The sequence below is a fragment of the Rhyacophila brunnea genome, unplaced genomic scaffold (genome assembly GCF_057557595.1).
Source record: "Rhyacophila brunnea isolate RB1 unplaced genomic scaffold, BYU_Rbru_1.0 scaffold_3, whole genome shotgun sequence".
Classification (NCBI taxonomy): domain Eukaryota; kingdom Metazoa; phylum Arthropoda; class Insecta; order Trichoptera; family Rhyacophilidae; genus Rhyacophila; species Rhyacophila brunnea.
In genome coordinates this window covers 21797727-21812001 of record NW_028232965.1, presented here as the reverse complement: position 1 = coordinate 21812001, position 14275 = coordinate 21797727, and the positions used below count along the sequence as shown (strand labels likewise).

At 36.5% G+C, this 14275-nt stretch overlaps 1 protein-coding gene across 2 annotated transcripts in view; it reads right to left on the bottom strand.

Moving 5' to 3' along the window:
* Positions 1-14275, bottom strand: part of RapGAP1 (Rap GTPase activating protein 1) — an 848483-nt gene that overhangs the window by 666909 nt on the left and 167299 nt on the right. The gene's annotated exons all lie outside the window — the stretch shown is intronic.

Here is a 14275-nt window from a genome sequence, read left to right as displayed (position 1 = left end):
AAAATCGACCAGTTTTCCCATCTCTAATCCTTACACATTAGCATTTTTTAGATGCACCATAAATGCCTCAAAAAACGCTGACATACGCGATATCTCCGAAAAGTGGCGCCACTTTTTCATTAACTATGTTTCTAAATGTATGTAAATAGGTAGCCGGCGTCTGTGGCGGTCAACACTATTATAATACTAGCTGACCAGGCAAACGTTGTTCTGCCATATAAATTTTAACCATAAAATATTTTGGTTGTTAAATAAAAAGTAACCAATGTATCGTAAGTGTGTGGGGATGGGATCTATGACAGAAAGAGGAATAGAGCACTGTAGACGATGACCGCCGATAAAAACAAAAAAACATCAACCATTCATTTTCTCAATTCAAAATGAGTAATGATGTTCATAATGAATGAATTACCTGTGACAGGATCTGGTTGTTTAATGTTTGTGCAATATCCGTCTTGTCCCTTCCAGAAAATTAGTGGATATTGGAGAGCGTCGTATGAACGGTGTGTGTCAGCGATGAACTCCAGATTATTGTTTCTTCTTCGAATCACGATTTCTCGCGTCGATGTGCGGTCGCCAACCATGATTCCAGCAATGTCGTCAACAACAGGCACCAGAATCGACGCACGTGCTCTCCAGCTGGTGTTTTATCAGTATTGATGACAATAGCATGATTGTCACTTTGCAATTCGTGCATGTGTGCTTTGAAGAATTTCAATAATTCATTGTGCTCATTCAACAGGGCGTCCAGTTCGCCGACGATGCGCCTGGCATTAGGCGAATTGAGGCTATTGTAGCCGCAACGTGCATCCACATGATTGATGTCCTCACCGCTGCGCCCATGAAGTAGATTTGTAAAAATGTATGTAGTTCGTTTGGCATTAGCAGCAATGAGCCTACTTTGTGGTATACTTGACCTTTGATTTTGAACGTAGAATGGAATTGTTGACCATTTGCCGCAGTATTGTGAACTATTTCTGTTGCTCCGGACGAAGTCATTTGGAAGCATGCATTGAATGTGCGAATGGACTTCAGGAACAGGTTTGAATCTGGAACCGTGCCAATGAGCAAGCTGTTCAATGGTTCTGGTGGTATCTCAATTTCTGGTAGTTGCACTTTTCCTGATGCGCAACACATCCCGGCTGACTCATGTTTGAATTTGAGCGCATGACAATGGGGACATTCTTTGTCCATAGCACCAATCAGCACTTTCGGATGAGCGGAATATTCAATATCTGGCTCGTACTCGAATGCGAGACGAAGGAACGAAGCGGATGTAAATGTTCGATGTACTTGTTGGCGTTGTCGGTCATTTGCTCTGCGTGTGTTAACTACGAACCGGCGCGCTTGGCTCCGTTCCAATTGTCGTTGTTGATTTCGTTCAGCTCGTGCCTCTTGTAATTGAGATGCACGCAATTGCGACATGCTTACACGCACGTTTTTGTTATCTTGTTGGATTTGTTCGTCTGTTCTTTCTACTCTACTATTTCGCATGTTTGTTGCTTTATTCGTTCGACGGCCCAAATGGCCCCCCTTGCGTCTTTCTGGCATTGTGCACTGTAATACACGCACATAAAAATAAATAAATTAAAATAAATCGTACAAAATTTTGCACGCACTGCGTTGTTATTTGCCGAATGAAATGTCAAAATGACGCGACGCTTCTCTTGAATTCTTCTCGGACGTAGTGCCATCTGTCATTCAACCACATAAATAATTTCGTTCTGTTTGAAATACGAACGACGGTTAAATTTGTTCATACAAAAATAATAAAATCGCGATTAAAAAATGGGAGGATGGGGGTAGGAAAGTGAAAATTTGAGGTTATAGGTATTTTTTTATGTTAAATAATAAAAAAAATACAAAAAAAAAAATTTCAAAAAAATAAAAGAAAATTTTTCTGGATAGAGATACGCTAATCACCTAGCGGTATGAAATATACTTGTTGACCTATTCTCATACCTAACAAATATACATAAAAAAAATCATAATAATCGGTCGAGCCATTTCGGAGGAGTTCGACCACAAACATCGTGACACGAGATTTTTATATATATAGAGATAAGGATGATTATATTTAAAATGTCTTTAATATACATTTTACTGTTAGAAATGCAGCTTAGCAGTATATAAAATTTTACTACATATACATACATAAATAACTAAAAACACTGTTATTACTTTTTATTTACGCGGTCAGTCGTCACACATTAATTTATTTTAAATATACTCCCTAAAAATAATGCCAAGTATTATTGACATAATATAGACTATAGAGTACATACTATATACGGATAAAGATAGGATATTTCAACGCAAGGTTAATTTTTATTTCAACATAACATGTACGAGTATAATATGTATTATCAAATATTTATTTTTGTTTTAAAACATTATTTTTTGTTAATGTTACGATAGTCAAGATATTTATGTTCACAGCTGTTTTGGACTATCAAGGAGTTCTATCATGTAAACGTCAATTTCATTAATGCATCTTGAAATGGTCTTGTTCTCCAAATTTCCATCAATATTGATTCACAAATTTCTGGTTATATCAATAAAATATCGAGTACGTCATTCACTTAGCATTAACTGAACAATGTCTGCAAATAAAGTTTGGTTTGCGTGCATTTTTTGCAATAACAATACAAATGAATAACTTTCATGATTATTAATGGCGACAGAAAGGAGCCATTCATTGCTGCCCATTTATGCAATTTTATATTATGGGTGCGTTTGTCTGTGTTTAATGAATGCCAATTTGTTATTTATTGGTACTGTCGGCGGTTGGTCGCCACTGTTGAGGTCACTCGTGTGTGGTGTTCGTTGCGTAGGTAGAGGATGATAGTAATGACGAAGTCTTCGATGTCGTATGGTGAGATTTATTTAGCAGCGTATTTATACAATGATAGTTACTTGCTAATTACTCTGAGTCGAGTGACTTGATTTGAGTGACATTGTGTTGAATTGTTTTCCCTTATTTATACAATACCAAAGTAACACGTCAACACAAAATTTACACAATATAAAATATAATAGGTATACAATTACATTAGACTAAGTATAAGCATCAGCGTTTTTAAATCGAATAGTGAAATGAAATATTATTTGTTATAAAATATGACACTACGAGAAAACTGATTATTCAGATTAATATAATAATAGTATAATGCGCTATGATATTATATTATTATAGTTGTAAGCAAATACTATGGGAAATGTTTACTTAGCTCAATACGCCGTAATACTAATTAAGTATTGTTATATGTAATACTACACCGTCTCTAATTTCGCTGACGATCTGTATGTTGTTTACTAGAAACTACATTCAGTGGGAATGTATCGCTGCAAAGTAACTTGATATTTTTATAAACAATAGATGAATTTGATAGTTATTATTCGGCCACTACATACCCCCTTTCCAGAAATTTACTAATTTCGATACTATATGATAAAATTGAGTGGGTTTTTGTTGTTGAAAAAAAAATGGATATAACAGTGCAATTTAATTACGTGTTAACCTAAACGATTTACTAATGTATAAACGATATAACGATATATGTTCCGTAACACTATGGAATATGCACTTTTGGGATGTTTTTCAGTAGCCTAGACGATCAGGGAAGTGTATACGTCTTCCTGCACGTGTGACGTTATCATGCCGTCTGATGTCTTCTGGTGCTGGATCGTTCAATGTCGGTTTCTCTTTTGATGAGTTGTCGTCCGCTTCTGCCATGATGTATGCAGGTTTAAGGCGGTCTACAGTGACTGTAATGTCCTTGCCTCGAACGCGAATGACGTAGGTTCGAGTATTCCTGCTGATGACTTCGTGTGGGCCAGTGTATGGCGACTGCAAAGGTCTTTTGACAGTATCATCTCGGAGTAGCACATGCGTGGTTTTATCCAAATCTTTGAATATAAATGATTGTTTCCTGCCGTGGTGCGTTGTTTTGGCGGGTTGCAATTCATAAAAATGTTGTTGGAGATATTTGACAAAATTAGCTGGTTCACAGTCGTTGGGTTGCTTTGAACCTAAGAATTCGCCAGGTAACCGTAGAGGTTTGCCATAGACCAGCTCGGCTGAGGTAGTTTTGAGATCTTCTCGCCAAGCTGCCCTGATTCCCATCAAGACTGTGGGCAGTGTCTCTGTCCAACGCGTGTTTTGATGGCATTTGATGGCTGCTTTCATTTGTCGATGTAATCTCTCGACCATGCCATTTGCTGCGGGATGGTATGCGGTGGTGTGAATGTGAGTTGTACCTGCCAGACGATTTAGTTGTCTGAACAGCTGTGACTCAAACTGTCTTCCTTGGTCCGTGGTAATTCGTACTGGAGTTCCAAATCGCGTGATCCATCCGGAGTAAAATGCTCGTGCTACTGTCTCTGCTTCTTGGTCTTTCAACGGGAAGGCTTCTGGCCATCTAGTAAAGCGGTCTACACATGTTAAACAGTATCGATATCCCTCCGACGGTGGTAGGATGACGATGTCGATGTGGACGTGCTCAAATCTAGTTGACGGTGGTACAAACGTGCCTAATGGTGCTGAGACATGGCGTGTGACTTTATTTTTCTGACATTGAATGCAACTGCGAGCCCATTGCTTGCAGTCCTTTTCGATAGAAGGCCACACAAAACGCTGTGTTGCGAGTTTCGTGGTTGCGGTAATGCCAGGATGTGAAAGTCGGTGTATTGCATTGAATGCAGCTTCACGGAACGGCTTGGTGATGAAAGGTCTTGCATATGCAGTAGACACGTCGCAAAAGATAGCTACGTTAGCTTCCGGAATCTGCACCTGTTTGAGTTGTAAGGCAGATCCGTCGCGTAGGAATATCTTTAGCTCTTCATCTTTTTGTTGATCAACTGCCAGGCTTACGTAATCGAGTGGATTTTCGGTAATCGCTTCTACTCTGGAAAGAGCGTCGGCAACGACGTTGTCCTTGCCAGAGATGTGACGGATGTCGGTTGAAAATTGTCCGATGAAGTCTAAATGCCGAAACTGTCGTGGAGTACATTTCTCGGCTTTCTGCTTGAAAGCAAAAGTGATGGGCTTGTGGTCCGTGTATATGACGAATGATCGGGCTTCTACCATGTGTCGGAAATACTTGACTGCCATGTAGATCGCTAGAAGTTCACGGTCGTAAGCTCCATACTTCTGCTCGGCTGGGCTGAGTTTCTTGGAGAAAAACGCGAGTGGTTCCCATTGATCATCGATCAATTGGTGGAGTGCTGCGCCAACACTTGTGTCTGAGGCGTCACTGATGATAGCTAGAGGTGCGTCATTTTTCGGATGAGCTAGCAGTGTTGCATCAGCTAAACTTTTCTTGCATGCTTCAAATGCTTTGATAGTCTCGGGAGTCCATGGAATAGGCTGCTTGCCTTTTACCTTACCCTGGAGAAGTGTGTGCAGAGGTGCTTGAGTACCTGCAGCATTGGGTATGAACCTTCTATAGAAGTTCAAAATACCCAAAAATCGGCGTAGGCTCTTGGCATTCTCTGGGCGGCTGTACTCCCGAATGGCTTCCACCTTGTCGGGTAGTGGACAAATGCCATCCGCAGATACGAGATATCCGAGGAACTTGACCGTTGAGTTACCAAAGTCACATTTCCTTGAGTTTACCACAACTCCGTACTCCTGCAAACGTGTAAAGAGCGTTTGTAGGTGTTGGAGGTGTTCCTCTTCTGAGCTTGAAGCGATCAAGATGTCGTCAATGTAGGCATAGCAAAAGTCCATGCCTTGTAGTACTTCGTCGATGAATCTTTGAAAAGTTTGCGCTGCGTTTTGGAGGCCAAACGACATATATGGGAACTCGAAGAGGCCAAAAGGTGTCGTAATGGCAGTCTTCGGTATGTCTTCTTCGGCGACTGGAATTTGATTGTATGCTCGGACTAGGTCGATGGTGGAAAATACTTTCCTTCCGCGGAGAGCTTGGGCAAAATCTTGGATGTGACGTACCGGATACCGGTCTGGTATGGTTCTGGCGTTCAGACTTCGGTAGTCACCACATGGACGCCATTGTTCGTTCGATTTGGCGACCAGGTGTAACGGTGATGCCCAACTGCTACTTGATGGTCGAGCGATTCCAAGTCTCATCATATTCTGAAACTCCCTCTTCGCAATCTGTAATTTATCTGGGGCGAGTCGTCTTGGGCGAGCAGCCACTGGTGGTCCCGGTGTTGTTTCGATATGGTGTTTCGTTGTGTGATGCGGCGTTTTGACTGTGCCATCAGGACGTGTGAGGTCTGGAAACTGTTGCAACAGGTCGTGATACGCAGACATGCCTGAAACGGTTTTGATCGACAGAACCTCTCCAGTACTGCGGTTTCCGGAAGTTGTGAGATGAGTGGTTTGGTCCAACAGACGTCTATTCTTGGCATCGACTAACAATCCAAAATGGATTAAAAAGTCAATTCCAATGATGGGCTTACTAACATCGGCAATGACGAACCTCCATGTGAAGTCTCGTCTTAGGCCCAAGTTTAATGTCAGCGGAAGGTTTCCGTATGTAGCGATTACTGTTCCGTTTGCCGCTGACAGTTCGTATGTCGTTTTTGTTGGACGTCCTGGAACCTTAGAACGTGGGTACACACAGAGATCGGCACCTGTGTCTACTAGAAATTGCGTTTTCATGTTGCGGTCGGTGACAAATAAGCGGCTTGACATCGGGCTGTATTCGCTGGCCGCTATCAGTGATTGCCCGGGGCGTTTCCCTCTTGATGGTTGCAGGGTTGTCTGCACTTCTGTGCAGCTGCTCCGAACCTATGATGGAACCAGCATTTGCCTTGGGTATCTTCTCTGTTGCGACTAGATGAACGTGTACGGCTTCGTGAGCGGTTATTGAATCGACGGTCGTAGTTCTTTGCTCGTGGGCGTGAGTCACCGCTATGGATGCTGGCAATTTCGTTTCGTATACTTGTCATCTGCTCCTGTAATGAGACTGTGAGTTTCCGCATCCTAGTCTCAATCAGTGCTTCCATGGAAACCTCCGAGATTGACGGTCTTTCTGTGGCTTCTACCATGGCATCAGCCAGGTCCGCCACTTTATCCAGATCTGTGTCCTTTTGGGTGGCGAGCACTACCTGCATTGTGTGTGGCAATCTACCCATCCATAAAGTTCTTAGAACTTCGTCGGAGATGGCGGTACCGGCAAGCGTCCTTAAATGTCGTAGGAACTGTGACGGTTTTCGATCTCCCATCTCTTCGTGTTCTAGAAGACGTCTTGTTTTTTGCTCTTGAGTGGAGCTGAGGCGACGAATCAATTCCTTTTTCAAGAGTTTGTATGCTCCTTCGTCTGGTGGGTTTAGTATGATGTCTCGCACTTCGGAAGCGTACCGTGGGTCCAATGCTCCTAAGATGTACCCGAACCTCGTCTCCTCCGTTACGACTCCTGATGCTGTAAAGCTCCTTTCTGCCATGCAGAACCACATCTCCGGATCTTCTGGGCAAAAGGGTGGTATTCGTACAGCGACTCTATTGACTTCTCCGACGGCCTTTGAAGGTTCGCTGTGACTGGTTGCGGCGGGGCTGTAGGTGTCATCATATTCTCTCGGCATTGTCTTGAATGTTGAATTTGCGGTTGCGTGGAACGTCGGGTTCACCACTGTCGGCGGTTGGTCGCCACTGTTGAGGTCACTCCAGTGTGGTGTCGATGCGTAGGTAGAGGATGATAGTAATGACGAAGTCTTCGATGTCGTATGGTGAGATTTATTTAGCAGCGTATTTATACAATGAAAGTTACTTGCTAATTACTCTGAGTCGAGTGACTTGATTTGAGTGACATTGTGTTGAATTGTTTTCCCTTATTTATACAATACCAAAGTAACACGTCAACACAAAATTTACACAATATAAAATATAATAGGTATACAATTACATTAGACTAAGTATAAGCATCAGCGTTTTTAAATCGAATAGTGAAATGAAATATTATTTGTTATAAAATATGACACTACGAGAAAACTGATTATTCAGATTAATATAATAATAGTATAATGCGCTATGATATTATATTATTATAGTTGTAAGCAAATACTATGGGAAATGTTTACTTAGCTCAATACGCCGTAATACTAATTAAGTATTGTTATATGTAATACTACACCGTCTCTAATTTCGCTGACGATCTGTATGTTGTTTACTAGAAACTACATTCAGTGGGAATGTATCGCTGCAAAGTAACTTGATATTTTTATAAACAATAGATGAATTTGATAGTTATTATTCGGCCACTACAGTACTATGCACCTAGAATTTATTATAATTTAACCGATAAATAAAAAAATCCATCTAAGTATACTAATAACTAAAAATTGAAGTGTCCGTCTGCGATTTTGAAATATTTTCATTTTAGATGATACCTAAGTAAAAAATAATGCTTTTTAGTATGTATATAATATGTTATTTCCGTTATATTTCAAAAACTACTGGAAAAATATGAATGAAACTCACTCAGTTTATAGAGTATACTATTAATATAAATTTAGTAGAGTTCATCTCAAAATCTGAAAAGGTTCCGACCATTAAAGATAAAGCTAAATACTCTAAACTACGCACCGGCAACAATTCATCGTGAATCAATACACGAGTAGGTAAAGTAGTCTGATAGCAGCGGAGGAGTGTTAAAGTGAGGTGCGGGTAAATTAGCACATGCCCACATCCAACCGTTGTCACTTATCCCGGTTTTGTATAGCTCTCAGTAGAGCAGCGATTTCCAAACTGGGAGGCGTGAAAAGTTTAACACAATTAATGTAGCCACAAGTTTACAGTTTGCAAATGCATAGTTTATAAAACGGCCGCTAGTTATAAACTACAAAAAAACAGTCCTATAAAAGGTTGTTTTCAAACCTGTCTGAAAATATGGAGACTAATTTTGTAATACCTCACTTCTATACTGTTGTGAAGCGCGCTGGCTATCTCGTGAAAAAATGATATAAAAGGATCAAATCATAATGTTGAAATGTAAGGCAAATTTGTTTAGGAAAGATAATTTTGTTGTTAAACTTGTCTATTTGGTTGAAATTTAAAAAAACTGAGTGAATAAATCAATGCAAGGATCACTAATGCATTCAATGATTTAAAAAGACAAAGTGAAGGCATTCATAAAAAATCTTTGGAAATCAAAATTACAAAAAAAAAATAAGTTCGCCATGTCTCCACATTTAAATAATTTCTACGCCAGATATATTGAAGCAAACAAAAATCTATTTCCTGAGTTCTTGGTTAGTTTGCTAATGCACTTTTCACATTATTTACATTAATAGTAAAAACGCTGCTTTGTTTCAAGGCTATATCCTGGTCTGGGGGCCCCCTTCAGGACATGGGGCTCATGATAGAATCCATTTGTCAATGAACGATGATGAATTTGGATTGACTACTATTAAAATTGATTGTGCTAATGAACAAGCACATTCGTCGCATGAAAAACAAATTAATTTAAAAATGAATATAATATAAGAAGTAAAAACTATCTACAAAACTATTCATTTCTGTATTTAAGTACATTGTTGACTGTTTAAAAAGGTGTCTGTATTATTTAATGAAATAAAGGGGGGGGCGCCAAGATTAGATTTTTTTAAAAGGGAGGCGTAGTAACATAAAGTTTGGAAACCACTGCAGTTGAGTGTGGTTTTGACGCACTATGTCTAATAGCACTACTGACTAAATATTCATAGAAATAATACATAAAACTGACTAGTAACGGAAATAACAATCCATGGTTATTTGGTAGTTATATAGATATATACATAATATAACTATATACAGACAATTAGAATAGCTTTAAATATTCTTTCCATCAAATGACGAATAAGTTTTCTTATTTCGCCACACTAAAAAAAACAATCATTATAGTTAGATAATAATAATATATGAGTTTGATCGTGCGTTTTGTAAATTGTATGTGAGGTGTTGCTTTATAAAAATGAGAAATATGCAATATTATTCGATTGCCGAAAAAATATGAAGCATCCACCTGCTATAAATCTAGGTAAACGTGCCACGTCGCCAAGGGGTTAATAAATAATTAACAAATTGACAAACACCTGTGCCGTAAACAACAACGCTTGCTTCACTTCCTGGAAACAATATGGTCACGCCCACACACATGTCCGTCTTTACATGAATGCATAACCGCTCGCACGAATTCCTGGCGGTCCGTCATTTTTTCTGACAAAGATAACCGATAGCATAGTTTTTCTGACAGATATTTTTTTCACTAACTGACGGAATCAGTCCAGCGACCTGCGAAAACTCATAAATAAGACCAAAACATAAGTCTTTAATATGCTTTATTTATATAGATATTGCCTAGTTATAATTTATTTATTGGACATAATATTTTGTAAGATAGCACGTAGATAATAACTATTTTTAGTTGTAATGTTAATGTCAAACTGAAATTTTTAATTACTCTTTATAATATTAAGTATGTAGCAATGGCGAGAGATTTTTTTTTCAAAAAAATTGAATATCGTATTCCTATCATTATTTATTCCAGTCGTTAGTTATTCCCACACCACACCATATTTGATCCCGTAGGTAGCAGTACCAAACAACAAGTATGACATTCAATTTATTTATTGGCTGTATGAATACTTATAATATCATATGAATATATTGTAATAATTAAGGCATGCGCCGCATACACAGCATCATGGACCGCACGCCACTGGTAGGTACCTACCTAACCTACCTACCCACTCAAGTAATAATAGAAGCATGGAATAAGAAGTTACGTTATTATAATACGTTTTTGGCTAACAGGTCTATTGTAAAGCAATTTTTGGGTGATCCCTTTGATGTATTACCTATATTGCAGATTAACAAATTTAATATTGAATTAAAAACTGCAACGAAGAAATAAGACACCCGGCATGATTAGTAGCTAAAATGTTTATAAAAATCAATATTATTTACTGTTGATTACAGATCTTCAAAAAGAAATCTTTGATAACTTTCCAAATAAAAATGGAAAATAATTACAAAACAGTTATCGTACCGCTACGTCGTGGAAACTGAAAACGTTTTTACTTTTAAAGCAGGGTTAAAAGAAATTTGCATGTAAACAATTAAAAATCCATAGCAGTGCGTTTGTTGTTCATTTATGAAGCGAAGAATCGCGACCATAATATTTTCAATCAAAAAGTCGATCACAACAACAAAGAACCTGGCAGCCCAGCCCTACTATAATAATAAAAGTGTTGTTAGATCGGTAACATACGATGTATGTATTTACGGGGCTACGAGTAGTGATTTTGTACAATATTTTCTAAAAAGACAAATAAATCATTATTCATACCCAAGGATACGGTTTTAGCATATTGTTTTTAATTTAACAATACAGTTGTTCTTTAGACAGTGAACAAGTGGTTACAATTTTTTACAGTCTACAATAGTCGTTTATAAAATATTTCCATCTATATACATAGATATAACCTATGTGTTATTAAGATAGGTTAACCATGATGTCTTCGTATTTTACCGTTGTTAGTATGTAGGTATTTAAGTTAAAAACAAGGAGGTTGTATATTATAATTAGAAAGATACCTGTTGAGTTTGACATAGGTATTTATCATCGGTAAATAATGGTACAAATGTTCAACATTCGATAATAGGTATGCATAGAATTTACGATGTCCTGTCATAGGGGTAATTTATTGCAAAGTATTCCGCTGTATTTTATCGTGTAACAAGATTTTCGTATCCAGACAATACATAATATTAAATTATTTATTACTTTAGTCATTATACACATTAAATTTAAAATTAAAAGGTGTCACTGAAAGGTATTGCGTTCTGTAATATAACTACCTATTAATATTTCTTAAATTGGTCATTATTGTTTAATTTGTTTAACAATATTTATATAATATCAACCTACATGCAAACTAAGAGGCCATCCATGGACTGAAACCGTATGTGGTTTAGAACCGTGTGTCATACTATGATTATGATTCTTCTTCATGAAAATATATTTTTACTAAGTTTGCAAGTGTATGATATAAATAAACGGACAAAATCAAATACTTATAATACCTATACTTTGTGAAAATATATTTCCATGAACAGAAATCATAAGTTTAGTATGGCAAACGGTTCTAAACCGCATACGGTTTCAGTCCATGGAAGGCCTCTTAACTTTTACATGTATTGCCATTTTTTATTTATACATCTTTAAATTAATTTTAAAAAGTACTATATAATTAATACCTTGATAATTTATTCATCTATTTAATCTAGTCAAATAGCAAAGACACGTTTTCTATCGTAAGTCTCTCGCCCAGAATGAGATATTCGTGGAGTTACTGTCAAAAGTTGATAAGTCGATAATTTAGGTATTTAGAGCTTACAACGGAGTATGTGTATATATGTATAAATAATATGTATGCTAGAAAAAAATCAAGGTAACCCGATATATAGAACATGTACATAACGCACAAAGAAATTAGAGTTATGCCTGATTTTAGAGGGCATGTCAAACTCCAAATTGCAATTACTCCATAACATGATTTCGACACTTATCAACTTTTGACCTACATAGTAGTAGTTAGTACCTACATATATCAGAATCCCATTCTGCCAAACTTAACTAGTTCATAATTTTCTATTCCAATTTAATCACTGTCTTGATCATGACAATGTCATTATCTTAAATACATGGCACATATTTTTTTAAATTCATAAAAATTACTGCTAGATGAAATGCTGGTCAATGAAAAAAATGTCATTAATTGCTCTCGATGCTTTTTAAAAATGTTATCGTAGTAAAGTATTGGTACACACATGTTTTCGTTAAGTTTACGTGTAACCTTAATTTACATGCTATTGTAGAATGAAGCGTTATATTAATTACCAACCTACGTATTTATGTTTATAGTGTGAATATATTGATAAGTAAGTCTAAAATAATCAACGTTACACTACTTTTAAGTTTTGCCGTCGCGTGTAAGTCTGGCTTTTGTTTTGGGTTATAAACACGTAGATAATATATTGAAACGTCTAATATGACATTTCACCATGGTAAAACTATAATATAAATTGAAGGAAAGAAGAACCTTGGCGTATACTGTTTAAAAAAATATATATAAAGGTATCGTTGCCGCATACAAATTTATCATTTATGCTGCTGAAATTCAAAAAGAAAATACATTCATTTGTCAGGCAAATATTGTGTTAATATACCTAGGTGGAACCTTGTTTAAAATGGGTAAAATAAAAGCTACACTTGCCGTATAGAAAATGGCAATAATTAATAATATCCGTGGTATATGTTCAACTGTTTTTTCAATGGTTAATTTGATAAAACTAGCTGTTAAAATAATATCATTATTTCAATATAAGCAACAGTCAAAAACATTTATAGGTTGTTAAAACTGAATAGCTATAACGAGATAACCAATTTTGGTCTTATAATAAGCTGACCAAAGACCACATACATTATTCATTCTGGTGCCAATAATCAATGTGGTAATTTTTATTTTATCCACTTTAAAAAGGCACTACCTACTTATATTGACAAGATGTTTTTCTGAAGAATGAAAGCATTAAGTACCTACCTTTTTTGACAAATTTTCGACAAACATTTTTTTAGCGTAAAAAACGTATAGACTACATAAATATTATTACAGTGATGAATATTTTGTATATATAACTAAAATTGGTGACTTTCACGATTGACCGTATTTACTCGATAAAGGCAATAGTTAAACTGCAAAATATGATACTCAATATGGGTTTATAAATTAAGCGAAATTTTATCAAAAATATTAAATAACATAATTAATATCTAAGTAATCAAACAGTAAGTATGTATAAAACCATGTTACAGTGATTGTATATATTATTATAGTTTTAGTATTTAATTTTCATATAAACGTAACGTAGGTATTGTTATCAAATACATTAACTTTCATGCTAAAGGTTTGAGTTAGTATTGATACATAAATTTTAATTAATATGCAAGACTAAACCGGTATTTAAATAGTGTAAATTAAGTAATTACTCTATAATTAATGATTTAATTACCAATAAATCGTTGTTTAAAATTTAAATCGTGACTGTAAAAATAAAATAATCACACAACACATTGATGCTACCGTTAGTATTCCAAATATTTATTATTCAACGTTACTGACAGTCTTGATTCTGACATCGTCATATAATATAAACAGGAAAATAATGGATTTCCAACTCCCAATAAGATTGAAAACAGGTATAAATTAATATACACTGAAGATATTAATTGAGATAAAAAAATAATCTGGACTACCGTATTGAGCT